Below are 24,998 nucleotides of genomic sequence, written 5' to 3'. Positions count from 1 at the left end.
AGGAGGAAGGGCCAGGCGGTGAGCGGACGAGGTCTTTTTTCCCGACCTCATCCTGCACTCTCGTGCTGCCTCCCCACCAACTACCCTGGGCTTCAGAACCCTACGCCCCGATTGTGGGGTATAAAATGGCAAGGTCGAGGCGGCTAGGGCCAAGTTGGGGGCTACAGGGTTGTTAAGATGGGTGTCTTGGACCTGGAGGAAGAAGGAGATCCAAGGGGTTCTGGGCCGAGGTGTTAAGCAGGATCCATCCCATCTGCGGCTTGCTTTGGAAACTGTGAACAAGGGCTTCCCGAAGGAGGTGGAGCTGATTGTATCCCCTACAGATGGAGTGGTCCTGGCAGGATGCGGAAGAAGCGGGACACTCAGCTGTGGCACTTTCCGGTCTAAGATGATCCAGAGGAGGCAGAGGAACAGGGCTGGATGGAACCCATCCATTCCACAGCTCTGAGCACTTGGGGCGGAGGGGGAGGCACAGGGCCTGACAATAGTTAGCATGTAACAAATATTAGCCACTATTTTTATTTTCCATCTGGGGTTGTCTGAAGCCCCTTGCTGGCCACCCTGGGCACCAGCAGGGTGGCTTAGGCCTCCATCCCAAAGGTCAGCGTTGGGCCATACCTCCATTGAGTTTCTCTGGCACAACACATGAAGTGTGGGGCTTGGCAAACCCCTCTCGGGAATGCCAGTCTGGCTTCCTTGCTCCACACCCTTCCCAGCTTGGCTTGGGCTGAGTTGGGCTGGGCCTGTGCCAGGCTCAGAGGTACTCTCCATTCTTGAGGAAAGGGCCGTCGAGAGTATTCCTTTCCCAGCTACGCATTAACAAGAGGGACAAAGTCCAGAATGATGGTGACCAGGGTGTGTCCAGGTACTTTGCATTTCCCTCTCTGAGCATCCAGCTGGCTGCAAGGCAGGTGAGGTGAGTCTCCACCTTCAGAGGAGGCACCTGGGTTCAGAGTGGCAGTGGGACCTGTCCAGGATGCGTGCTTTGGTCTGAGAGCTCAAGACCCAGTTCTGTGCCATTCTGCCAAGGAATCCTGGGCAGTGCCCATCACCCAGAGAAGATGAGAGAGAAAAGGTCAGCACTTGGACCCAAGTGCAGCTGTAAGTGGGAACAGAATAAGGATATTGAGTGCTTTGCTCATCTTTGGGCCTTGCTTTCCTTAGCTGGGCAATAGGATCATAACCCCTGAAATGCCTGCCTCACAGGGTTGTTTTTTGTTTTTTGTTTTGTTGTTGTTTTGTTTGTTTGAGACAGAGTCTCCCTCTGTTGCCCAGACTAGAGTGCAGTGGCACAATCTCGGCTCACTGCAACCTCTGCCTCTCAGGTTCAAGCGATTCTTCTGCCTCAGCCTCCCAAGCAGCTGGGATTACACCACCATGCCCAGCTAATTTTTGTATTTTTAGTAGAGATGGGGTTTCACCGTGTTGGCCGGGCTGGTCTTGAACTCCTGACCTCAAGTGATCACCTTCAGCATCCCAAAGTGCTGGGATTATAGGCATGAGACACTGTGCCCGGCCCTCACAGGGTTTTTTGGGGGGCGATCAGAGGAAAAGCCAAAGCAGAAAGAACTGGATAATGGAGTTGGGCATGGGTTTCAAATCCAGCTGTGAATCTTACTTGGCCATAGACTTGGGCAGGCCACAACCTCTTCAAGGCTTGGTTTCCTGATTTGTAAAGCTCTCCCAGCCCTGCCACTTGTGGCTGGTGGGAGGGTCAGGTGAAGTCCTGTATTTCAGAGGCTTATTGTTTAAACTGGCAAGTCCCTAGCCCTCTGGGAGTTTCCTGTTTAATATAGAGAAAGATTGGGAAACAAGGCCAACTCACATGGAAAGTGAAATAGAGTGTTGTAAGCAACTCCAGATGGAGGAGGAGGAGGAGGAGGCTATTACTCCAACAGGCGCTGAAAGAGGAGGATCCCAACCACGAGGAAGGCTTCCAGAAGAGAAGCGGGTGCTGGCTAGAAGGGTGGATCTACATGCGACTGGGAGACTGGGTGAAGGCTTGGATGGAAAAGGCTCAGCCCTGTGGGGGTGGCGGTTGGGGGATCAGCATGAGTCAGCCCGAACAGCTGGGCAATGGGAGTATGGTCAGGACCTGGCACCAAGAGGTCAGACCAGAAAGGCCCTAAACGAGCCACAGTGTTTCCCAGTGTCAGGGCCCAAAGAACCACCCCCAGGGTACTGGTCAAAATGCAGATTCCTGGGCCACACTCCTTTGATTTGACCCAGAAATCTGCATTTTAACCAGCCCACCTTTCTGGTGAGGTAAGGGTGAGGTATCTTGAGATATGTTTCTTGAGTGGTTCAAGGTTTGAGGCCTTGAAGGGCAAGGCATAAGCCATGAGTTCTAGTCCTAACTCTGAGATCTTGAGCAAATCACCTCATGCCCTAAGTCTTAGTTTTTGTGTCTGTGAAATGAGAATGACCCCACCTACCTCAGTGATGAGTCTGGGTGGGCCCTATTCTGCTCCAGTTGTGATCCTTCTGGGCCTCCTCTTCCTGCCTCTGCCCCCTCCTCCTCTTCTTCTTTCTTTTCTTCTTCTCCTTCTCCTTCTTCGCCTGTCACGCCTCCCTTGTCATTCCCTCCTTCCCCATCTTCTTTTCCCTTTCTCTCCCTCTGCCCTCCTTCCCTCCTTCTCCCTCCTCCCTCCCTCCCTCCCTTCCTCTCTCCCTCCCTCTCTCCCTTCTCAGAGCCACAGTATAAACTCATCTTATCACTTGCTCTGGCCCTGGGCAGCTGGAGTTGAGGCAAGGTCAGGCCCCATCCCAGGGATGGCGCTGGGGCCTTTTTTCCCTCCCACCCAGTCTGCATCATGGTCTTCGTCACCATCACTATCACCATCAGGGGCTGCTGCACATAGTACCACCCAATGGTCAAGGCAAAAGGAAAATGTCAACCCCAGCCCCCAGAATTCACCCTTTTTGTTCTGGGCCCCAGGAACTATTTTTATTTTTCCCCCTTAAATAGCTGTTTATTAGCAGTGTGCTGGAAAGGGTGATGGAGTTAGCATTCACAGACAATACCACACACCACTGTCACGAGGGAGGCAAGAGCGCAGGCAAGCCGGCCTGCAGCCCCGAGGAGGAGTCCCCCTCTTCAAGAGAGTGTGGGAGGGGGCAGGGCCTGGAGTGTTGGGGGGCAGCCTGAGAACACCTCCGTGTACTAGGCGTGGTTAAAGACGAAGAGGAACTCATTAGCAGCAGCCCCGGCCTGACCGCTTGGAATGTACTTTCCTTGACAGGTGAGGCTATTGGCCAGGGCTCACTTGACATACTCCTTCTGCACAGCCTTCAGGTTCTTCTTCCTGCCCCAGGCCTTCAGGGCAGAGGCCTGCAGGGTTCAGCTGTAGGAGAAGGTCAGGGTCCAGGGCTTCAGGAGGGGGCACTTGTTAATGGCATTGAGGTTAATGGACACCTCCTTGCTCTGGCTTCCAGATAGGAAGTGATCCCAGGGACAGCAGGGGACACTGTGCAGTGTAGCACTTAGTTTTTGTGTCTGTGAAATGAGAATGACCCCATCTGCCTCAGTGATGAGTCTGGGTGGGCCCTGTTCTGGCCCAGTTGTGATCCTTCTAGGCCACTTATTCCCTAGAGTGTAGCACTTGTGACAGTTGCCATGGCAATCTCCTTGTGAGAAAACTTCTGGATGCAGGCTTGGCCCGGGGTGACCATACTGGACTTCAGCAAGGTGCCTTCCAGGTAGATGTGGTGGTCACTCAGAGCCTTGTAGACAGCAGCCACACCTTCTTGGTTACATACTGACAGTACTTCAAGTCATGGTCCCCACTGAGGAGGATCTCAGCCTCCACGATGAGCACAATGCCATTCTGCTGGCAGATGCTGGCATAGTGGACCAGGACATTGACACACTGCCATTTTCTTTTGTTTTCTTTCTTTTTTTTTTTCTTTTTTTTTTTTTTTTTTGAGACGATATCTCAGTCTGTCACCCAGGCTGGAGTGCAGTGGTGCAATCTCGGCTCATGCAACCTCCGCCTCCCAAGTTCAAACGATTCTCCTGCCTCAGCCTCCTGAGTAGCTGGGATTACAGGTGTGTGCCACCATGCCCAGCTCATTTTTGTGTTTTTAGTAGAGGAGGACGTTTCACCATGTTGGCCAGGGTGGTCTCGAACTCCTGACCTCAAGCGATCCGCCTACCTTGGCCTCCCAAAGTGCTAGTATTACAGGCATGACCCGCTGCGCCCAGCTGATGTTGGCATTTTCAATGATGGCGAGGGCTGAGGGGGTGTGTTTCCCAATCTTCAGCACGTGATGCCACTTGGCAAAGTGGGTTCCATCCTTTTTTTTTTTTTTTTTTTTTTTGAGATGGAGTCTCGCGCTGTGTCACCCAGGCTGGAGTGCAGTGGCGCGATCTCGGCTCACTGCAAGCTCCGCCTCCCAGGTTCACGCCATTCTCCTGCCTCAGCCTCCGAGTAGCTGGGACTACAGGCGCCCGCCACCACGCCCGGCTAGTTTTTTGTATTTTTAGTAGAGACGGGGTTTCACCATGTTAGCCAGGATGGTCTTGATCTCCTGACCTCGTGATCCACCCGCCTCGGCCTCCCAAAGTGCTGGGATTACAGGCTTGAGCCACCGCGCCCGGCCCCATCCTTCTTGTCTGGGGCACAGCGCTCAGACAGCCCATCCAGCCCTTGGGTGGTAGTCTCATCATTTGCCCTTGCCAGGGGTAGCACCCCCTTTTCTACCTTGATGCCCACAACACTGCCTTTGGATTTGATAACTTGGGGGAAGGGACACCTATCATCCACCTTTTGGTACAGCATCTCATGGAAGAGGATGACGCCCTCGATGCAGGGGTTCATGCAGTTGTCAGCTGTCAGTCGCAGCTGGCGGTAGAAGCACTGGTTCTCCTTGGTATTCTTGGTGCCAATGGACTGCAGCCACTTGGCAACTCTTCCAGTGGACTCATCTGCAGCCGGGATGCTCTTGCCCAGAGCCACGATGTGATGCGTGATGTCAGACAGCTCCTTCTTCTGCTCTGGGGTCAGCAAAAGAATTGGTAGGGCATGGTACTGGTGTTAACAAGTTCCTGGCACAGGAGAGGGGTGGGTTTGCAGGATGTGGTGGTGGAGGGTGGCAGGCTGGCAAGTGGACTCAGGGAGAGAAAGCAGCACTCGTCACCAGGACCCATTCTCCCAGGAACTATTTTTAGCAGCACCCCTCCAAGAAGGTGAGGTAGCTCAGTCTGGGCAAACCTGCTGCTTTCTTCTGGGCCTCAGTTTCCACATCTGTCAGCCAAGCAAGAAATCCTGCATCCTTCTCAAGGAGAACCCAGGTGGACATAGGACTCCTCCAACTTGTGCTGCTGCTCCTTGGGGTGTCAGTGCCCTTCTATGCAGTGGTAGATGGGGGCCAGCCTCACACAGTGGGTAGAGGATCTGGAAACAGCTCAGCTCTGCCCTGAACAGTTGGAGGCATGAGCTCCAGTTTACAGTGATGGGGCCCAGGAGCCACCATGTGAGATGGAATTTCAAGGTTGGCAGAGCAAAAGCGTTCTGAGGTCTCTGGCGCTGGCCTTGTCCTAACCCTGCCTTTGGAATCCCATTAGACTGTGGTTGCAGAGCAGGTGAGCTCTGGTTTGCGAGAAGAGAGAGAGGGGCTGGAGTGGAGCAAAGCCAATAAATGCTTCAGGAGGCAGGTCTGGAGTGAGGGGGCTTTGCAGGGAGCAGCAGCCCCCATCCTAGAGAGCAGAAAATGTCCCAGAGGACCCATGAACCCAGCCCTCCAGCCTAGCAGCCACAAACTGTGGCCTAGATAAATTCTGTGTGGCCCACATAGTTCTTGCCTTTTTTTTTTTTTTTTTTTTTTTTTGAGACGGAGTCTCGCTCTGTCGCCCGGACTGGAATGCAGTGTCGCAATCTCGGCTCACCACAAGCTCCGCCTCCCGGGTTCACACCATCCTCCTGCCTCAGCCTCCCAAGTAGCTGGGACTACAGGCACCTGCCACCAAGCCCGGCTAATTTTTTGTATTTTTAGTAGAGACGGGGTTTCACCGTGTTAGCCAGGATGTTCTCCATCTCCTGACCTTGTGATCTGCCCGCCTCTGCCTCCCAAATCCTCGGCCTGGGATTACAGGCATGAGCCACCGCGCCTGACGTTCTTGTTTTATAATAAAATGTGAATTCCTTGTCAACATTTAACCAGCAGGAGATTTCTCATCAAGCCTCAGATGTTCAGCTTCTTTTGAGGAATCAGCAGACCTGGAGCGCCTGGGCTGGCCCAGGCAGGGTGTGCTGTCTCCAATTCTCTATCAGCCCTCCCTTCAGTGTGTCCCCAACCCTGAGGAATGTAATGTCCAAGCAGCGACACCTTCCTGGCCTTGTAGGCACCAGTGGTGTGTTCCCAGCCCTAAGCCATTTTACAGCCAGGGAGACTGAGACTCAGAGAGGGGAGAGGACTTGCTCGAGGTCACACAGAAAGTGATGTTTGGGCTGCAGGGAGACCCAGATGTCCTGATTTCCGCGTCTCCCACACTGCGCTCACAGCCTCTGGAGGAGGGTCTGGGGTCAGTGGCTAGGGGAAGGATCAGGCTAGCTATTAGTGGCTCCCTGGAAGGGACTGGCCCAGAGGTGGATTCCTCCATGCTTGTCATCATCCCCCCAAGCCCCTACATGTGGATCAGGCAGATTAGGGCCCCTAATGGGGCAGAGGCAGGCACAGGCTGAGCCCTCTCCTGTGGCCAGCTGTGCCTGCCCTTGCCTCATCACCTTCAAGGGGCCCTGGTCTGCCTGATCCACTGCCGGGGCTTGGGGGGATGAGGATGCGCAGTGTGGGGAAGCTCCCTCCCTGTCCTGAGCTGCTGGGCAGACAGACATCAGCAAAGAAGCCGTAGCAGGCTGTGACCAGTGTGGACAAGGGTGCTGGATTGGAGAACGGCGGCATGGGAAGGGGGACCCACCTCAGGGCTGCACCCTGGTGTCAAGGAGATGACACCTGGGACAGAATGACCAGGCTGAGGGGCCCTCAGTGAAGGCTAGAGGGAGCCTGATATGGAGAAGGAGCATGGAGGAAGACAGGGAGGCTGGAGTCAAGAGAGCAGGGGAGAGGGAGGGGTGTGTGGTAGAGCCAGGCCAGGAGACGTTAGAATCCTGCCATCATCAACAGTGCAATTATCCACCAATTCAGGGACCTTATTTCTCTCTGGCCCTGTTGGCATTTAAAGGCCTACCCGCACCCCTTCTTTCCAGACACAAGGGAGCTGGAACAAAGGGGAGCAGGAGTGAGAAGAGAGTGAGCATGGATCAGCTAGGCAGGGCCAATAAGGAGAAGGCCAGGGAGCATGCGAACCTGCTGAGCAAAGATGGCAGCAGCAGCCGGTGTGTGCAAATGTTTGACCTGGCTCTGTGATTATATGCACAACCCCAGAGCCCCCACACGGCCACCCTACAGATGTCAGTACAATTATTAACCCATACAAGGGACAGGGGCTCAGAATAGTTAAGTTGCCCAAGGTCATGCAGCCAGCAAGTGGGGAGTGTGGCTGACCTCCTGGCCCTTCTGGCTTCCGGTCCAGCACTCCACCCTGTGGGGGCGGGGTGAAGAAGAAGGGAAGAATGAGGCTGGGGCAGCTTCAAGGGTCTCAGGTCTCAGGGGAGGCATTTTTCTATTTCTGGGTGACAGGACCAGTTTGGGCAGGCAGATGGGGGCACTTAGCCAAGGAGGCTGGCCAAGACTCTGGCCAGCCGCCGGCCACCCAACTCAGGAGAGGTTGCCCACTTCCAGGAACTTCTGGGCAGCCAGCCACAGCCTCAGAAGGCAGGACTCCTTCCAGACCCCACACACTGGTGGATACTGCTCACTCTCTCCCCTGCACCTGGCCAGCTATTCTGGGCCCAGTTGCACAGCACCCAGGGCCCACAGCCTGGCAGAGGCCTCCCACCCTCCTTGGCTCCCTCCTTGGAGGTTCCTAGAAGGAAGAAAGGGGGCCCTTCTGGAAAGAGGAAAGGGTTTGCTGCCACCCTAAAACCCATCTCCTCTCCCTGCTCCCACAGTCACCCCCTTATTGAATGATCTGTGTTAACGGTAGTTAACAGCCACTACCAAATTGAATTGTGTCTCTACTGTAGTGTGGTACCAGGCACTGTGTGTTTCAACTCTCACAGGCCCCCTGTGAAGCAGCTACCTGCAGCCCCATTCTCAGAGTGTGGAGGCGGTGCGCTGCCTGGGTTCGACTCCCCGCTCCATCCACTGTGTGCTCTATGTTCTTAAGCAGTTGGCACAGCCTCTCTGAGCTTGAATTTCCTCATGTACAGAAAGGGAGTCTTATTTTCTGTACTGGCTAAATGCTGTGTGTCAACTTGGCAAGGCTATGGTGCCCATTGTCTTATTAAATACTAGTCTAGGCCAGTTGTGGTGGCTCATGCCTATAATCCTAGCACTTTGGGAGGCTGAGGCCCTGGCCAACATGGTGAAACCCCGTCTCTACTAAAAATACAAAAATTAGGTGGGCATGGTGGCATGCGCCTGTAATCCAAGCTACTCTGGAGGCTGAGGCAGGAGGATCACTTGAACCCGGGAGGCAGAGGTTGAAGTGAGCCGAGATCAAGCCACTGCACTGCAGCCTCGGCAACAGTGAAACTCCATCTCAAAAACAACAACAACAATGACAAAAAAACAAAACAAAACAAAACAAAAAACCTAGTCTAGATATTACTGAGAAAGTATTTTGTACATGTAATTAATATCTAAAACTGTTGACTTTAAGTAAAGGAGATTATCACCAGTAATATGGGCCTCAATCAATCAACCGAAGGCCTTCAGAGCAAAAACCAAGGTTTCCTGGAAAAGGAGAAGTTCTGCCGCAAGATGTAATGTAGAGATATTGTCTGAGCTTCAAGCCAGCCAGCCTTCCCTACCGAGTTCCAGTTTATCAGCCTCCACGGTCATGTGAACCAATTCCTTAAAATCCATCTCTCTCTCTCTCTCTCTCCTATTGCTTCTGTTTATCTGGAGAACCCTCTCAAGGGTTTCCACTCACAAGGTCGATGAGACACTGCTGCTGTGATTGGTGGAGGCACCTGTTCCTGGAAACAGCATGCAGGTAATATTAGCTCTGGGCTACAGATGAGGGAACTGAGCCTTGGGAAGGTGACTTGTCCAAAGTTTCAGTGCAGGAGTCAGGATGTAAGCTGGGCCTGCCTACCTGCAGCTGCACCGCAATCACTGGGTCTTCACCTTGTCATCCACTTCCTTGTCAAGACCCTGGGACCAAGCTACCCAAGGGGCTACTGGTGGCACCCTCTCTCCAGGACTTGCCTTTGAATTTAATCAAAACCCTCAGGCCCTGGTATGGGAAGTGAGACTAGAGGCTGTTGAGTCCCCACTGACACTGAGTTAACGGATTCTTATGCAAGACTAGCAGGCTTGTGATGCCAACACCAACGTTCACCTGCCTTAGAATTGCCATGGCCTTGATGGGGCCTTTGGAGTTGAGAGTGAAATCAGCAAAGGAGAGCTAAGTGACAACCCCTGACCTTGGGGAAGACTGCTCAGCCCTGCTCCTCACTCTGTAGACCTAATAAGCCTTAGCTTTTGCAGCATAGACCTGGGGTCAGCAGTGCAGAAGCCCATAGGGTCCAGACAGGTGAGGACAGTGGGTACCCTGGACCCCTGGGCTGAAGGACAGACACATTTCAGCTCTGGCTCCTGGTGTGTCCAGAGCTGCTTCTTGTATTTCTAGAAGAGACTCATATCCAGATTTTTTTTTTTAAGAGACATGGTCTCTTGCCAGGCACGGTGGCTCACGCCTGTAATCCCAGCACTTTGGGAGGCCGAGGCGGATGGATCACGAGGTCAGGAGATCGAGACTATCCTGGCTAACACAGTGAAACCCCGTCTCTACTAAAAATACAAAAAATTAGCTGGGCATGGTGCTGCGTGCCTGTAGTCCCAGCTACTCAGGAGGCTGAGGCAGGAGAATGGCGTGAACCCGGGAGGTGGACCTTGCAGTGAGCCGAGATCGCGCCACTGCACTCCAGCCTGGGCGACAAAGCGAGACTCCATCTCAAAAAAAGAAAAAAAGAGACATGGTCTCACTCTCTCCCCCAGGCTGGAGTGCAGTAATACAATCATGGCTCACTGCAGCCTCAACCTCCTGAACTCAAGTGATCCTCTAGACTCAGCCTCCTGAGTGACTGGAACTCAGATGTGCACCACCATGCCTGGCTAATTTTTAATTTTTTTGTAGAGATGGGGTCTTATTATGTTGCTGGGCCCTGGCCTCAGGTGATCCTCCCACCTTGGCCTCCCAAAGTGCTGGAATTACAGGTGTGAGCCACTAGGCCTGGCCTAATCACATACAGACTTTTATATGAGCACTTTGAATTTTCATTTTTTTAAATAACAAAAGCTTATTTATTTGAATAGATATCTGCATATGATAATGTAAATAGTGTGACAGAGTAAACAAAGAGATTTCCCTTATCCAGGTCTCTTTCCATACACAACCACTACTCCTGAGTTCTCATAGGTCCTTTCAGAAATATTCTACTTATTCATTCAATATTTATCAGTTGATCACCTGAACATATAAAAAAGTTTTTTTTGTTTGCTCTTTGCTTTTTGTATTTAATACTACACCTTGAAAAGGGCTGCATCCTTTTTGACAGCTGCATAGTATTCCACCCTGCTGATGCACCATGATTCACTTGTCTAGCCCCTTACTGTTCATTTGCTAGTTTCCAGTGGGTTACTTCTATCAGTGTCCTTGAACATATTTCTTCATGTGGGGTGAGGACTTCTGTGGGGTATTTAGAAACAAAACACTGCCTAGCCAACATGGTGAAACTCTGACTCTACTAAAAATACAAAAATTAGCTGGGCGTGATGGTAGGTGCCTATAATCCCAGCTACTCGGGAGGCTGAGGCAGGAGAATTGCTTGAACCCGGGTGATGGAAGTTGCAGTGAGCCGAGATCACGCCATTGCACTCCAGCCTGGGTGACAAAGTGAAACTCCTCTGTCTCAAAAAAAAAAAAGGCCGGGCGCGGTGGCTCAAGCCTGTAATCCCAGCACTTTGGGAGGCCGAGACGAGCGGATCACAAGGTCAGGAGATCGAGACCGTCCTGGCTAACATGGTGAAACCCCGTCTCTACTAAAAAATACAAAAAATTAGCTGGGCGTGGTGGCGGGCGCCTGTAGTCCCAGCTACTCGGGAGGCTGAGGCAGGAGAATGGCGTGAACCCGGGAGGCGGAGCTTGCAGTGAGCCGAGATCCGGCCATTGCACTCCAGCCTAGGGGACAGAACAAGACTCCGCCTCAAAAAAAAAAAAAAAAAAAAGAAAAGAAAAGAAAAAGAAAGAAAGAAAACCACTAGGTCAAATGTTAGAATCTTTTTTTTTTTTTTTTATGAGACGGAGTATCGTTCTGTCACCCAGGCTGGAGTGAAGTGGCATGATCTCAGCTCACTGCAAGCTCCACCTCCCGGGCTCACACCATTTTCCTGTCTCAGCCTCCCGAGTAGCTAGGACTACAGGCACCCGCCACCACGCCCAGCTAATTTTTTTTTTTTTTTGTATTTTTAGTAGAGACGGGGTTTCACCATGTTAGCCAGGATGGTCTTGATCTCCTGACCTCGTGATTCTCCTATCTCAGCCTCCCAAAGTACTGGGATTACAGGCGTGAGCCACCGCGCCCAGCCAGGTCAGAATCTTTTATTCCAACTTTATGTTTTTTTTCTCTCCTCTTGAATTGTCTGTGTTCTTGTGAGTGGCCTCAGATCCTTGATGGAGTGAGGCAGCTTCCAGGAAATGGATCAGTAGGCTTTTTTTATTCAGCAAATACTTACTGTGCACCTACTGTTTGCCTAGTGTTGAACTAGGTTCCAGGATGGCAGCTGTGAACAAGGTAGATGTAGTCCCTATTCTCGCAGAGTGGACACTCTGGTGGGGGAGACAGATGTCCAGAAGGACACAGCATCCAGACACATAATCTTGTGAGGGTGAGAGCTCACGTGGTGCTCAGAGTGACAAGGACAGTGGCTGCTCTATTTGGAAGCTTAGAGAGGCCTCCCTGAGGAAAGGATGTTCAGGGTGAGTCCTGAAGGAGAAGGAGCCAAGCTGGCGATGATTTGGGGTGGAGCAGGCCAGGAGCTGACCAGCGCCCCAGGCCGGGGGATCTAGTGCCACACTCTTGGTCACCTCCAGCTCTGGCCACTATGCTTTGGAATATGGGAGGGTTGGAAATATCACCCATCCATGCCCAGGGCCAAGGAAGTGCTAGATAGATCTAATTATGATTATTATTATCGTGACTGAAACGTGAGCAAGGAGGCATGGCAGAGAAGTTGGAGGGACTTGGGGAGCCTTGAAAGCTGGGCTCCAGGCCCCCTTGGGAGGGGGCAGTGCAGAGGAACTGGAAGGCCATAGTCCTCCAAGCCCTCAGGGAACTCACATTATCTGGTGTAGCTTGTGGGAAGGGGGCATGGGGCAGCTAAGGCAATCTGGGCCCAACAGAGGGGGCCCTGAGAACCAGCCAAGGGATGGGTCTTATTCTGTAGGCTTTGGGATTAGAGGACAGCTCTGAAGCCTTGGGACTCAACCCCGGCTCATTAGGTGCCAGACCCAGCCTGGGGTTGGGGGAAGGCGGCCACAGTGTTTACCCAACCTCCAGAGCCCATCCAGCTTGATGCAGTGGCCTGGTTGTGACACCCCTCAGTGCTTCCCCCCAGCTAACGGCCATCAGCCCACTCAGGCTCCAGGTTCCTCTTTGCTGAGCTACTCACACCAGGGTCTGTTGGGACTGTGCCTTCATTTCACTGACCTGGGGAGTTGGAGAAATTCAGCAGGGCTGGTGGCTCACAAGAGGTACCCAGTGAGCATTTGTTGAATGAATGAATGAATGAACATACAAATAAATGCATGAATGAATGGAGTGGGTAAATAAACGAGGATTATCTGTGAACTATGTGCAAGTGAGTGTGTGTGGGTGAGCCCTTAGGCCCCAGAGATAGGGCCATTTGTGGGCCCAGAGATGAGGCCATTTGTGGGCAGGTTGTGTCAGCAAAGAGGTGAGTGTGGAAAGCTAGGGTCAGATGGCTGGTCAGCAGATGGCCTGGAGAGGGCCAGGGGAAATGGAGCGAGGCCATTTGCTAGGCACCCAGTTGAGCGTCTTCAGGAGCCTTCCTTGGGGAGATCTGTAAGTGCCCATGTCCCGACACTCTGCCACTCCACTGCCACCCATGCATATACAAGCTCCCATGGGCCCTCCTCAGTGTCTATGCCATCTTCCCCAATGGCTGTCTCTAAACTCACCCTGGAATAGACCACCTCTGATCTCAGGCTGGTCTGTGGATGGTGTAGTCAGGAGTCAACTGAAGACCCTTGAAGCTGAGCCGGAGTGGAGGCTGCAGTCAGACCCTCGTTCCCCTCCTGGTCCCTCTCCCTCTCTCTTCCTTGACCACCACCTCAGAAGATGACCGTAGCTGTACAGCAGAAGGGCTCTCACTCTATATTTGTGTAACCACATTTAGAAAATAGTTTTCCACAGCCTGCTTGTGTCTTAGCAGACAGAAAACTGCCGGCCACTCTGAAGTGATATTTCAAGTTTGGAAGTTCTTAGGGCCTAGTGTCTGGCAGCATGGTCTGCTGGTCACATTCCTAGGTGCACACCATGAATATCTCTCAAATACATGCATAATCCCAGGCCCACAGGTGCCCAGAGTCACGAACACCCTTTCACACATGGCCACATGGCCAACTGCTCTGGTCATAGGGACAGCAGCACCTTGTGACAGGTAGATACATGGTGTAGTCACAGCATGCCCCGGGGCTGTGACCTTGTCACAGAGGCACACATGTGCAGCCATGGTGTGCCATGATTGTGACGTCATCATACATGGGGTCACACACACCGGCTGAGCTGTGCAGGGCCACAGGCTTGCTCTGCTTCACCCCTCATCTCCACCTCCCTACCACAAGTGCAGCCTGGCTCCCTGGGATCCTGATGCCTTCCGCTGCGCTCATTCCTGATGAAGTCAGGACTATCATGAACCCCTTACTGGCCCTCCCTCTGCCTGCCTCCTCTGTGGCCATCCTGCTCAGGTCTGTCCTGATGGCTCTGTACACCCCTGAGAACTATTAAACTGACCAGAGCATTGACCAGGGAGTTCCCAAGGGCATGAGAGCCAAGCTGTATGACCCTAACAGACCTGTCTCGTTTCTGGACCTCAGATTCTTCACCTATTTTTTTAAATGTTATTGATATATAATAGTTGTACATATTCTCCACCTGTTAATACAGGCATAGACCTGGTGGTTTCAAGGCTCTTCTGGCACCCATGATGGGGAAAGCTGTGATTCTGTGGCCCCTCTGGCATTTCCCGGGCCTTCAGGCTTCTGAGTCTACTTGAACTTCATGCCCAGGTGCCTCTCGCTAATGAATGGGCCTCCACTGAGATTTTCTTGGGAACAAAGGAGAGCTCAGTTGTTCTTGAGGTCTCAAAGGGGCCCCTGAGGCAGGCCTGATGCCTGGCTGTGTGCAAGGACCAGAGGAGTGGTTGCCCAGCCTGGAGGCAAGTGCTGGCTGGACTGACCTCCTGGGACCCACTTAAGCTTTCTACAAACAACACATCATCTGGGCTGAGTGGGTGGTTCTCAGGGGAAAAAAAAAAGCCTTCTAGGGAAGCTGCCTCGTGACTTGGCCCTGAGCTCAGGCAGGGTGGGGACACTGAGCACCAGAGAGGTCATTGTTCCGTGAAAGCCAAGGCAGCAGCCCCTCCCTCTTCCCCTTGTTATGCTTGGAACCTCCAGACCGTTGGACTCCCAGGGCAGCCCAGGGAGTCAATGTATAAGGGGCTGAAGTCAAGTCCTTCCAGAGCTTGGGGAAAAGTCAGTTGGTTTATAAATCACCGGAGTTTCATCAGGGTCACCATGGGGGAGCTTCATGCATTTTTCAAAGGGCAGTTGTTGGGTGGTCACTCTGTGCTGGGTGCAGTGTAGGAGCTCGGAGAAATAAACCAAAATATACCTGAAGTAGCATTTTTCAGTGTGGCCTATGTTCATGAAGTGGTCTCTGGAAAAAATATTCCACAGTCAAGTAAGTTAAGAAAGGGTATTATGTAATTCACCTGGCCTGAGCAAAGGTGACCTGGTTTCTTTTTTGTGGGATTTGGAGAAACTTTAAAAGGCTGTGTGTTTAGGCCTGGCTTGGTGGCTCAAGCCTGTAATCTCAGCAGTTTGGGAGGCTGAGGTGGGTGGATCACCTAAGGTCAGGAGTTCAAGACCAGCCTGGCCAACATGGTGAAACCCATCTCTACTAAAAACACAAAAATTAGCCAAGCATGTGATGGCGGGCACCTGTAATTCCAGCTATTCAGGAGGCTGAGGCAGGATAATTGCTTGAACCTGGGAGGCAGAGGTTGCAGTGAGCCGAGATGGCGCCACTGCACTCCAGTCTGGGTGACAGAGCAAGACTCGATCTCGAAAAAAAAAAAAAGAAAATAAAAGGCTGTGTGTTGAGAGAACTTAGGGGTGTGGGTGCAGGAGCCTCATTTCCCACATGCAGCTGACCATAGAACTCATTCTGCTCACAGCAGCTATCTGGTGGGGTCTGGTGGGGTTGGAGTTCTCGAGGAGTCCTGGAGCAAGGTTGCTTGAGGGGAATAAGTCATCCCTGGAGAGCTCCTATGACACCATCTCTGTGCCCTGCCCCTGGTGTCCTGATTTAGCAGGGCGCCTGAGAATCTGCATTTCTACAAGTTCTCAGGTGCTGCTGTCGGACCACACTTGGAAAACCACTGATCTATCTCAGAGCAGCCAGAGTGATCTTTTAAAAGCTAAGCTGTGTGAAGTTCCTTCTCTGCTCAAAGCCTCCCCGGGGTTCACTGTCACTCAAGGTAGAAGCCAAGTTCTTATAGGAGTCAACAAGGCCCACTGACCTCATTGACATTCACCCACAACTCACTTTTCTGTGCCTTAAACCCACCCTGCAAATCCTCAAGAGCACCTCAGGCCTTTGCTCCCTTCTGCCCGTAATGTTCCTGCCCCAGATGTTGGTGGGGCAACCTCTTCCCATCCCCCAATTCCTCCACCCCTACTCTTGTACCCCTGCCTGCCCTGGCAAGGCAGACTGTTGGTCACATTCATAGATGCACACCCTGAATATCTCTCAGATATATACATAATCCCGGGCCCACAGGTGCCCAGAGTCACAAACACCTAAGCAGCTGGGCTCTTACACAGGAGGACACAGGGTGGGCTTTCTGGTCCCATATACATCTACCACCTTGGGAAAGGGTTGAGAGGGAGCTGAGGTGTCCAGGCTGGAGCACAGGGGAGTGACCCTGTGGGCAGCTGTGTGCTCTGTCACTGGTTCCATGAACCTTATCAGTGCTGCCCTTGTCCTAACCCTGGAGCACTCTGTGTTCTTGATGTATCTGCACAGAGGTCACGGCAGTACAGATGAACTTAGCTCACCCAGCTGCCCACAGTGACGCTGATAAGCTCGCAAGGCATCCTGTGGCAGAAACCAGAAGGTTCTGTGTTGGGCGGGAACTAGGGCCAAGCCTGTCTTCTCCACCCCAACCTCCATTGGCCCTGACCTGGCTTGGGGACGACCCCGGTGGGTGGCTGGGGGGAAAAGGTTTAGCTTAGGCCTGCCTGACTGCCAGATGCATGGGTGTTATGGAGAGGGAATGGGGGAATGTCAGACCCGGCTCTGACCTACTCCTCTGTTCAGTGGGGAACGGCTGCCTATAATCTTCACTGGGGTCCCTGGGGCCTGTCTGATTCTATGTCCTGACCCCTCTGCCCTGTGGGTGGGTGTGCTGGTGGCACACAGAGTCTGCCACCCCATCGAGGCAAGGCTGCGGGTCTGAGTAGCCTTAGGTGCAGAGGTTGTCTGCAAATTTGCACGTGATGTCAGGGGTGGCCTTGCTCAACATTCTCAAGGAATTTTCTGACGAGCAAAGCTTTGACTTTGGCAGCTCTTCTGCCCAGGAAACTGACGTTATGCCCTGAGCTCAGCTCTGCTGAGCAGGTGAGCACAGGCTGAGGCCGCTGAGTCCCCTGTCCTGGCCCTTCTGGGTGGATTCCATGGGTGGTCCTTTGCCTCCTGTGCATGTGTGAGTATGTGGACACATGGAGGGAAAGTCTGCCAGCCTGAGTTCCCTCAGCCTCCCCTAGCCTACCCTTCTTTTCAAAGCTACCATTTATTGAGTTTACTATGTTCTAGGCCTGCGGTTAAATCCTTATAGCAATCCTATGCCCTCGGGTTGTTATAAAGATATATTCAAATCCTAACACCCAGTACCTGTGAATATGACCTTATTTGGAAATAGGTGCCTTGCAGATGTTATTAAATTAGAAAGAGTTTTTCCATTTGTTTGTGTCCTCTCTGATTTCCTTGAGCAGTGGTTTGTAGTTCTCCTTGAAGAGGTCCTTCACATCCCTTGCTAGCTGTATTCCTAGGTATTTTATTCTCTTTGTAGCAATCACGAATGCAAGTTCACTGATGATTTGGCTCTCTGTTTGTCTATTGTTGGTGTATAGGAATGCTTGTGATTTTTGCACATTGATTTTGTATCCTGAGACTTTGCTGAAGTTGCTTAAGGAGATTTGGGACTGAGATGGTGGGGTTTTCTAAATATACAATCATGGCATTTGCAAACAGAGACAATTTGACTTCCTGTTTTCCTACTTGAATACCCTTTATTTCTTTCTCTTGCCTGATTGCACTGGCCAGAACTTCCAATACTGTGTTGAATAGGAGGGGTGAGAGAGGGCATCCTTGTCTTGTGCTGGTTTTCAAAGGGAATGCTTCCAACTTTTGCCCATTCAGTATGATATTGGCTGTGGGTTTGTCATAAATAGCTCTTATTATTTTGAGATACCATCAATACCTAGTTTATTGAGAATTTTTAGCATGAAAGGGTGTTGAATTTTATCGAAGGCCTTTTCTGCATCTGTTGAGATAATCACGTGGTTTTTGTCATTGGTTCTGTTTATGTGATGGATTACATTTATTGATTTGCATATGTTGAACCAGCCTTGCATCCCAGGGGTGAAGCTGACTTGATCGTGGTGGATAAGCTTTTTGATATGCTGCTGGATTCAGTTTGCCAGTATTTCATTGAGGATTTTGGCATCAATGTTCATCAGGAATATGGGCCTGAAATTTTCTTTTAATCTCACACCAGTTAGAATGGCGATCATTAAAAAGTCAGGAAAGAGCAGGTGCTGGAGAGGATGTGGAGAAATAAGAACGCTTTTACACTGCTGGTAGGAGTATAAATTAGTTCAACCATTGTGGAAGACAATGTGGCGGTTCCTCAAGGACCAGAAATACCATTTGACCCAGCAATCCCCTTACTGAGTATAAAGGATTATAAATCATTCTAGTGTAGGCCAGACGTGGTGGCTCATGCCTGTAATTCCAGCACTTTGGGAGGCCAAGGTGGGTGGATCACTTGAGGTCGGGAGTTCGAGACCAGCCTGACCAACATGGAGAAACCTCGTCTCTACTGAAAATACAAAATTAGCCGGGCGTGGTGGTGAGCACCTGTAATCCCAGCTACTTGGGAGGCTGAGTTGGGAGGATCAATAGAGCCCCAGAAGTGGAGGCTGCAGAGAGTTATGATGACACCACTGAGCTCCAGCTTGGGCAACAGAGGACGTCAGAAAAAAAAAAAAAAAAAAAAGAGTTCATACTAGATTAGGGTGGGCCCTAATCCCATGACTGGTGTCCTTATAAGAAGAGGGAAATTTGGACACAGAGCCACATAGAGAAGGCAGTCATGGTCAGGCATGGTGGCTCACACCTGTAATCCCAGCACTTTGGGAGGCCGAGGCGGATAGATCACTTGAGGTCAGGAGTTTGAAACTAGCCTGGTCAACATGGTGAAACCTCGCCTCTACTAAAAAATACAAAAATTAGGCCAGGCGCGGTGGCTCATGCCTGTAATCCCAGCACTTTGGGAGGCCAAGGCGGGTGGATCACCTAAGGTCAGGAGTTCAAGACCAGCCTGACCAACATGGAGAAACCCCATCTCTATTAAAAAAAATTAGCCAGTGTGGTGGCACATGCCTGTAATCCCAGCTACTTGGGAGGCTGAGGCAGGAGAATTGCTTGAACCCAGGAGGCAGAGGTTGCGGCGAGCCGAGATCGCATCATTACACTCCATCCCGGGCAACAAAAGTAAAACTCTGTCTCCAAAAAAAAAAAAAAAAAAAAAAAATTAGCTGGGCATGGTGGTGTACGCCTGTAATCTCAACCACTCAAGAGGCTGAGGCAAGAGAACCCTTGAGCCCAGATGGCAGAGGTTGCAGTGAGCCAAGATTGCACTACTGCACTACAGCCTGGGTGACAAAGCGAGACCCTATCTAAAACAAACAAAACAAACAAACAAACAAACAAACAAAAAAAGACAGCCATGTGAATTGTGGAGTGATGCTGCCACAATCCAAGGAGCTCCTGGGGCTACCAGAAGCTGGAAGAGTCAAGGAAGGGTCCTCCCCTGGGGCCTTTGGAAGGAGAATGGCCCTGGCAACACCTTGATTTCTGACTTTCAGTCTTCAGAATTGTAAGAGAATACATTTCTGTTGTTTTGAGCCACCCAGTTCTTGGAAAATAATACAGCTGGCTTCAGTTACAATCTTCATTACACATGAGGCAACTGTGGCTCAGAGAGTTCAAGATCTTGCCTAGGGTTACACAGCAAGCTAATGTTGCACCTGGGATTAGAGTCTATCTACGCAACTCTAAGCCCATGAGCTCAGCTCTCCCCTACAGACCCCCTCGACCTGTCACCTTCTCTCTTGATCCCATCCCCTGACCCTCTACAGCACCCCACCCTGTAAACCTCAGGGGAGACCCCATCCCTTCCCTGCTAGCTTCTAAAGACTCCCCCAGGGTCCTGGCTTCCCCAGGCTCCAGCCCCAGCTCCTTCCTGCTCTGCCCCAGTAGGCTTCAGGGGTGCCTCTCACTGTCTCCCTAAACTCCACATCTGCCTCTGTCCTTGATACTGCTCCCAACTGTGCATTTGGGAATTCTGGTGCCTCACAGCCTGGCACTGCGCAGTGTCCCTGCTGCATCTCTGTGCTGTCACTGTCTCCCTGGGGCTGGGCCCCCTTCCACCTGCTGCTTCTCAGGTCTCCAGGCCTAGAGGCCTCCATGCTCCCTCTTTGTCGAGGGTGCTCAAACTCCTCCTGTGTCACCCCAGTCTCCCCTGCATTGTCCATATTGCTCCTCGACACCCTCCCCAATTTATTCTCACACTTCCTCCATAGCCCCTTCTACTCCCCCTGGCGTAATAACCATTAGACTTGCCCAGTGAGACCTGGCAGCTCCCCCTCTCCCCATTCCTTTGGCCCCTTGTCATCGGCCCTGTCCCAGAGCTCCTGAATTTCTAAACCTTGCTGAGACAGTGGTAACTGGCCACTACCCCTCCCCAAAGAGAACTAACCCGCTGCCAGTGTTACCCTAGTCACACCTCTTTTGGACCTGGGCTAGTTACTTGTCATACTAAGGCTTTGCGCAGTCTGCCCAGCTCTGCTCCTTTTTTGTTGTTGTTGTTGTTGTTGAGACAGAGTCTTACTCTGTCACCCAGGCTGGAGTGCAGTGGCTCGATCTTGGCTCACTACAACCTCCACCTCCTGGGTTCAAGCAATTCTCCTGCCTCAGCCTCCCGAGTAGCTGGGGCTATACGCATGCAGCACCACACACAGCTAATCTTTTTTGTATTTTTAGCAGAGACGGGGTTTCACCATACTGGTCACCCCAGTCTCGAACTCCTGACCTCAAGTGTTCTGCCCGCCTCGGCCACTCAAAGTACTGGGATTACAGGCGTCAGCCACCGCGCCTGGCTGCTCTGCTTCTCTTAAAAAGCCTCCTCTATATGTTCCAGCTTCTAGTTTCCCTCTCACAGCTCAACATCCAGCCCCGCTCACGACGTTGACTGTGCTCCTCACAGGAACGCCCAGCTCCTAGCACTTCCCACTGCCTGCAGGGCAGAGGCCAAACTCACCTGTGTGGCATTTGACCCTTCCCTGGCCACTGTCCAGGCTCCTGTGGGCAGCAAGGTTCAGACAAAAGAGGGCTGGGTTCTGGTCCTGGTTCTTTCTCCACTGTAGGGCCTTCCTCATCTCCCTGTCCCTACCCTGCAACCACTCTTTTTTTTTTTTTTTTTTTGAGACAGGGTCTCGCTGTCTTACCCAGGCTGGAATGCAGTGACGCAAACATAACTGTAACCTTGAACTCCTGGGCTCAAGCAATCCTGCTGCCTCAGCCCCCACCACACTTTGACTCTTGGCCTCTACTCTAGCCCAAGGGCAGGAACTCCCCAAAGTGGGTGCCGATCCATGGCTCAGATCTTGAGCCAGCCTGGTTCTGGGAGGGGAGGAAGGCAAGGCCAGAGCTTGGCTGATGTTGTGCCAATCTTTCCCAAACCAGCAGAGGCTTGTGCAAGGAGAGGTCACTGGAGTCCCTGCGTCCAGGTGGCGTGACAGGGTGCAGCGCATACACATAAACATGTACACACAGTGGAGAGGCTTGTGTTGACTTTCCACCTGGGCCCCTGCCACTCACCATTTTTTTGTCAGACAAAAAAAAAACAAACGTGTCACCATTGATTTGTTAGACAAATCTGGGTGACACAAGCCTGACTTCCAGCTGCCAGTACTGGAGACCAGACCCTGTGCCTGAGGGCTTTTTTTGCCCAGGGGCCTTGAAACCTGTGTGTAGGGCAGACAGGAAATGCCAGGCTTCAACCAAGCTGCCAAGAATGGGTGGAAAAACCCCTCGACTCCCTCGCGCCTCAGCTGGGGCGACCCTGGCATGTTCTGCAGCCTGTCGCACAGCTCTCCGGCAGGATTGAGCCCGGCTCTGCCACGGAGGTCACTTGCTTCATAATGCCCCCTCTGGGTGTTGCCTAGAATCACCTCCCAGACAATGAATTACAATTATTCTTGAATCCTTTCCCAGGGTTGGCTTCTAGAGGAACTCAAACCAAAATACACAGGCACAGGAGCATGCACAGAGTCTCACATAGGCACACACACATGAAACACACACAGCACTCAGAGACATAGCCATGCACACACAGATTCAGAGATGCACACACAGACACAGTCAAACACACACACACACGTGCACACAGAGGCCCAGCCATGGACACACAGACACAGCTGTACCCACACTCACATACCTGTGCATGCACACAGACACTCACATACACAGACATGCACGCCCTCTCAGCCATGCATGCAGACACAGGTGCACGTGCCTTCATCCATCTTGTATATAAAGAGGGCAGAAGAGTGAACTGACAGGACTCCCCCTCCAGGGGCACAGGGATCCTCAGCTAGATTAAGAACTGGCTCCTGTAGCCATAGTGGAGGAGGAGCTGGCCTGAGGGAGGCTGAGCGGCCAGAGCCCCAGGGTGGGGGTGGGGGATACAGAGGAGAGGCAGCACATGGGAGGTCGGGGTATCTGAAGCAACGTTGGGGGCAGGATTTTTCCCAAAGAGCCCAGACACAGGAGCCTCCCAGGTAGAGGAAACAGCTTAGAGCAGGTAATGGGCTGGAAAGGTCTGGTCCATGGGGTAATCCTGTGGGGCGAGGTGCAAGGCGAAGTTGAAGAGGTTGTAGGGCAGGTGGGCAATGGAGAGTCTGACCTAATCCCAAGAGCATGGGGAACCACAGAGGGGCTTTGCATGAGGGAGCACACAGTGAGTCCCAGGGAGCCTGACAAGTACAATCACCCCACATCTGTCCGAGTCCATTTGGTGCTTGTCCAGGACCAGAAGACAAGGCCCCTCCTCTCTGGGCATGTCTCGCCCCTGCACAGGGTGGCTGCTCTGGCACTGAGCATGTGAGTGACTTGTGGGATTTGAGCCTACCTGAGACCCAAGGATGACTCATCAGACGGGGGCCTTTGTCACCTGATGACCCCTCGGCTCCTTGCAGCTGAGCTGGGTTGCGGGGGGCAGGACAGTCCCTGAGAGGCAAGGGTACTGATGGGCAGGAGGCAGCGGAAGTGAGTCTACACCAGACAGGCCTGCTACTGCCTGTCTCAGCCCAGAAAAGCTGTGCGTCTCTTCTGTCCCACGCCTTTTCCTCCCATGGTCTGGGGCACCCATGTCACTGTGGAATACCTGCTTGTCTTTAAACACCACCTCAACACACCAAATACTTTCTCCTCCTCTTCTCAGAAACCCCTGATCCTACCACCCCAGGTGCTGAGCTTGAACCCCCGTGAGGACACTCCCTGAGCTCAACCTGCTTGGTGGCCCTTTTCCTCTCTGGCTTCCTTGGAGCAAGGACTCTGATGCTAGTCACCTGCTTCTCCCGCTGAGGCAGGCTCAGGGGCTGGTATACACCTGCCACTCCATCAGAGCCTGGTGACCCCAGCACAGGCCCCGGCACACAGCTGGCATTCCCCGAACGCTTGTGGAATTGAATCCCCTGTTCTCCACCCATAAAAAGTCCCTGAGTGGAAGCATCGCTGGAGATGGTGGGAGGGATTCCTTGGTGCACTCAGGCTCACTGATTCTGGGGATTGATTTGTCAGACAAATCTGAGTGACCTTTCTTTGTGCCAGGCCAAGGCCAAGTGTTCCACATTTACCAGTGACCAGTAGGGTGTGGTCCCTGCCTTCAGGGAGCTCATAGTCACAGGGGGAAATGAATGATAAACTCACAACATGTCAGGAGTGAGGAGCAGAGAGGCACGAGAGGGTGCTGGGGCGGTGTCAGAGGATGCGACTCTGAGGTGACGTTCAGGCTGAGGCCTGAAATATCATGGGCCAGCAGAATGATGACCTGGTGGACGAGCAGGCCAACCAGAGGGAACAGCTGTGCAAAGGCCCTGAGGAGGGCCTGAGCTTGGCTTGTGGGAGGGCAGTGAGGAGGCCAGTGTGCCATGATGAGGAAGGGGAGGCGAAGGAGGCCTCCAGCCACTTCCTTCAGGGAGGCCCCTAACTACATCCATCCATTGAAACCAGAAGGGCCCCAGCAAGCTGGGGTCAGAGTTGGGACTTGTCTAGTCTTATGTCCCTGGCCAGGGCATCATAGCCAGGTGACAGTCCCCTTGCTCCTTGAGGGCAAGGCAGGCCTGTTTTTTCATAGTGAGGTCCCAGGACTAGCACATCAGAATCACTGAAGGAACATGTTACAAATACAGACTCCTGGCCCCACCCAATCAGACTCTGACAGGCCTGGCAATGGGCATTTATGCCAGCTCTTACCTAGATTCTGGAAACCCTGTGCTCAAAGCCCCCTCTGGGCCTGGCCCTGACTGGCTTGCCCCATTTAATGACCAGCTGTGACCCTGCTTCTCAAACTCATGGAGAGGAGGACATGAAACCATAAAAGCATAAATAGGGCATGTTCCTGAGTATCAGCCTAACTTGGAGCTAACTAGTCCATCATTAAAATATTAATTTGATATTTAAAAGAGGCTGTCGTGCCTGGTGCGATGGCATATACCTGTAGTCCCAGATAACTTGGGAAGGTGAGGCAGGAGGATCACTTGAGCCCAGGAGTTTAGGCTGTAGTGTGATATGATCACACCTGTGAATAACCACTGTACTCCAGCCTGGACAACACAGTGAGACCCTTTCTCTGAAAAAAAAAAAAAAGACGCAGCTGTACTGTGGAATAGATGCTAAACTTACTTATCGTTTAAGATGAAATACAAGACAGGCTGGGCACGGTGGCTCACACCTGTAATCCCAGCACTTTGGGAGGCCGAGGCTGGCTGATCACTTTGGGTCAGGAGTTCAAGACCAGCCTGGCCAACATGGTGAAACCCCGTCTCTACCAAAAATACAAAAAAAAAAAAATCAGCAGGTGTAGTGCCATGGACCTGTAATCCCTGCTACTCGGGAGGCTGAGGCATGAGAATTGCTTGAACCTGGGATGTGGAGGTTGCAGTGAGCCAAGATCGCACCAGTGCACTCCAGCCTGGGTGACAGAGTGAGACCTTGCCACACACACACGCACACAAAAAATGAAAGATTAAATATGAGACAATAAAGGATTTTCTGGTA

General features: G+C 52.2%; 1 pseudogene; it reads right to left on the bottom strand.

The window, feature by feature from the left end:
- Positions 1-3,053: 3,053 nt before the first annotated feature.
- LOC135969521 (fructose-bisphosphate aldolase A-like) lies at positions 3,054-5,288 on the bottom strand (annotated as a pseudogene).
- Positions 5,289-24,998: the final 19,710 nt, after the last annotated feature.

This window comes from Macaca fascicularis, chromosome 2, assembly GCF_037993035.2.
Source record: "Macaca fascicularis isolate 582-1 chromosome 2, T2T-MFA8v1.1".
Classification (NCBI taxonomy): domain Eukaryota; kingdom Metazoa; phylum Chordata; class Mammalia; order Primates; family Cercopithecidae; genus Macaca; species Macaca fascicularis.
This window is presented reverse-complemented; position numbering and strand designations above follow the sequence as displayed.